Source organism: Capra hircus, chromosome 19, assembly GCF_001704415.2.
Source record: "Capra hircus breed San Clemente chromosome 19, ASM170441v1, whole genome shotgun sequence".
NCBI lineage: Eukaryota > Metazoa > Chordata > Mammalia > Artiodactyla > Bovidae > Capra > Capra hircus.
In genome coordinates, this window is record NC_030826.1 from 38,304,565 (window position 1) to 38,307,613 (window position 3,049).

General features: G+C 54.2%; 1 long non-coding RNA gene across 1 annotated transcript; it reads left to right on the plus strand.

Moving 5' to 3' along the window:
- LOC106503239 lies at nt 515–2,838 on the plus strand. Its single transcript, XR_001296862.2, has 3 exons — nt 515–674; nt 752–808; nt 2,339–2,838. It is a non-coding gene; the product is annotated as an uncharacterized LOC106503239 (long non-coding RNA).

Below are 3,049 nucleotides of genomic sequence, written 5' to 3' on the forward strand. Positions count from 1 at the left end.
CAGCTTTAGGGGTCTGTCCTCCAAACCCTCGTAGGGAATCACCAGGCTTATATCATGTGACCACAGAGCAGGCCTGGGGACAGAGGGAGGCAGGGACAGGCACTCATCTTCCCGGGTTCTACTTTCTTTCCTATTGTGATTTGATTAGTTGTCATATTACAGTAAATGTGCCTTTTCCTCAAAATGGTTTATTATATTTTCAAAAGCAGGTGAGAGAATTGTGTGAGCTGCTGGTCCCCCACAGTATACAAATGTACACCTTTAATTCACAGGACCCAGGTGCCTTTTCGTCATCCTGCAGCCTCCGCATCTGCTTGGTAGCCTGCCCTCTCTGCAGGGGGAGCGCCGCCTGCCGAGGCGCGGTCCCGGGTCCCGCAGCGCCCAGTGAGCGTGTTGGGCCCCGGGGACCCGCGATCCTCCGCGCCCAGAACCCCGCAGCCCCCAGGGAAGCGCAGAGGCGACCGAGGACTCGGAGCTCCGCTCCCTCCTGCCCTGCCAGGGCCATGCGTTCGGGCGTCTCCCGTCCTCGGGCTCCGCCCCGCGGCCATGGCCCCAGCTACACCCGAGCGGCCAAGCTGAGCAGCGCAGCCCTGCCACCAGTGCTCATGAGAAGCTGGGTGTCCACAGGCGTCGGGGCCTCCTCCCACCCCGGCCACCCCGCGTCTGTGCCACAGGTGAAGAAGAAGGTGAAAGTGAAGGTGATGCCTGGTGCCCATTTCTGCCCCCTTAACCTTCATTTTTATCCGCCTAGGATGTGCTGCCCTTCCAGGACTTTCTGGCTCCTTTAAGCCTGGAGTGTCTGATGCAGGTGGGTCAAAAGCTCCTCACAGCCTGAGGCTCCTTAATTGGGGAGGGGGGTCAGGCTAACAGACACAGGGATGCTGTGTTCCCTCTCGGACTGATGGTGAAGGACCTCATTTTTGAGAGAGACCCCAGGTCACCACCTGCTCTGTTTCAGCTGTTAGGGAATTTTAGGAAGTGTTTCGGGTTCCCGCCTGCGGTTGTCAGGATCCCTATTCCTTCCAGCCTTCCAAGATCGAGCTACATCTTCAGGAGCCAGTCTGCCACAGTCTCCCATCGCCTGAGCTGTGTGGCACACTTATCCCCACCTTACAGATGAGGAAACGCAGACCCGGAGAGGCGACAGCAGTCGATGACGGTGTCAGGCATAGAACCCAGTTTTCCTGTAAAGCCAGCGTCATTTCCTCTCCCCCTGGCTTCCTTTGTTGTGAAGCAGGGAGGGGCTGGAAGTGATTTTGCCCTGACTGGGCACCCGAAGGCTGCATCCCCTCAGAGGTGGCTGCAGGAAAGGTGGCCCTGGGCCTGAACTGTTCGGAGGAAGAGAGGTGGAGAGGGTGAGTCTGTGGGACTTCCCTTCCCTACATCCCACCTTTTCTACCCTTTACCAGAGGGATGCAAGAGCAATGCCGTCCCACTGGGTCCTGAGTTCTCTGCTGAATCAGACCCTGGACCCAAGCTCCCCATCCCAACCCTCACTGTCTCAGCCAGCGCCAGGCCAAAGAAAGTCTCTGGTCTCACCACCTCACAATCCCTCCACTTATGCCATCTCTGGAAAACCAGGGACTGTGAGGACCAGAGCTGGACTCACATGACCCAGCCCACACTCCTGCCAAGCTCAGTTAGCTGGGGCAGGTGGTGGGGTGAGTGAGGGGCCTGTGATGGCATAAGGCTATGGACCATTTTGAGGGCCTGGTGGGTGAAGTTAGTGGAGGGGTCTGACTTCCGGGGGTGGGGGTGGGGATGAGACAAGCAGTGGATCCAGGCACCAGACACTCCCTTTCCCAAATATCCAGACTTCAGGGTAGCAGGTTCAGGGACAGCGCTAAAGGTGGAGGATATCTGGGTCTCTGAGGAGCAAGAGGTGCTGTGTATTGAGATGCACACAGCCTGAGTTTGGAGATGATTCTGTGAGTCCTTTATCACCACTGGGCAGAACCTTCCTTCACTATGGCCTGTGAAGGCAGTAAGTCCCCGTCAGGCTCTCCATATGGAGTGGGCTCTTTCAGGAAATTGGGTGCCCTCTTGTGGATACTTGAGGAAATTCACTAGATCTTTTCCATTCTCCAAATATTGAATAGTTTCATGGCCATGTCTACCCTCTAGCCTATGCACTCACAGACCATTTGGGGGGGTAGGGGGGGTGGTCTCTCTATTAAGGGCAAAAAGGGTTCTAGAATCCTATGATTGGACTTCAAGACATGAAACCCTAATATAGTCTAAACAAGTGTTTACATAGCACTTACTATATGCTTTACAAATATCAACTCATATCCCTCGAAGCTTACTCATGAAGTAAGTACTAATTTTTCTTTTACAGATGAAGAAATTGTGGCATAGAGAAGTTGAGTAACTTGCCTAAAGTCACCCAGCAACTCTGAATTCCAGACTCCACCATGCTGTCTCTCATCGTTTGGGAAGCCTCACCCAGTGACTCAGGCACAGACAGTGGATGTGTGTGCTGCAAAGTAAAGAATGTCCCCAGGCTCCTCTGACTCCCCCAAAGCTCACCCGACACCTCTCACAGATCGTGTCCTGCTCCGTGAATGGAGGGCCAGGAGATTCCCAAGAACCTTCCTTCTCTGACCTTGTTGGTTCTGCAAAGTGGACAGTGAGGGAGGAGACAGGCTACTCAAAGTTCTGCAAAACTCAGGGAGAGTCAGAGTTCTCCAGGGCAACATGGTCCTGAACCAGAAGCCAGTGTAGACACAGGCCAGTCAGATGGCACTCACACTGGCTTCCCACTCCCTACCCTTTTGGCATGGAGAGGGTCCCAGGAAGAGATCACAAGACCCACCGCTCTTCTGAAACCTGGAGGTGTATGGGGTCAGAGGAACTCCCTCTCTGTCATTGAACAGAGAAGGAAATAAACCTTCTTCCTAAGACCTCTACTCACTCATCACGTGTTACTTGACAATGTGCTGTGGGTGATGGGTGATGGGGGCACGGAGGTGGATAAAGTGCAGCTCACTCCCCTTTAGGAGCTCTGTCTAGTAGAGGAAGGATGGGTGAGTAAACTGCAATTCAGTGT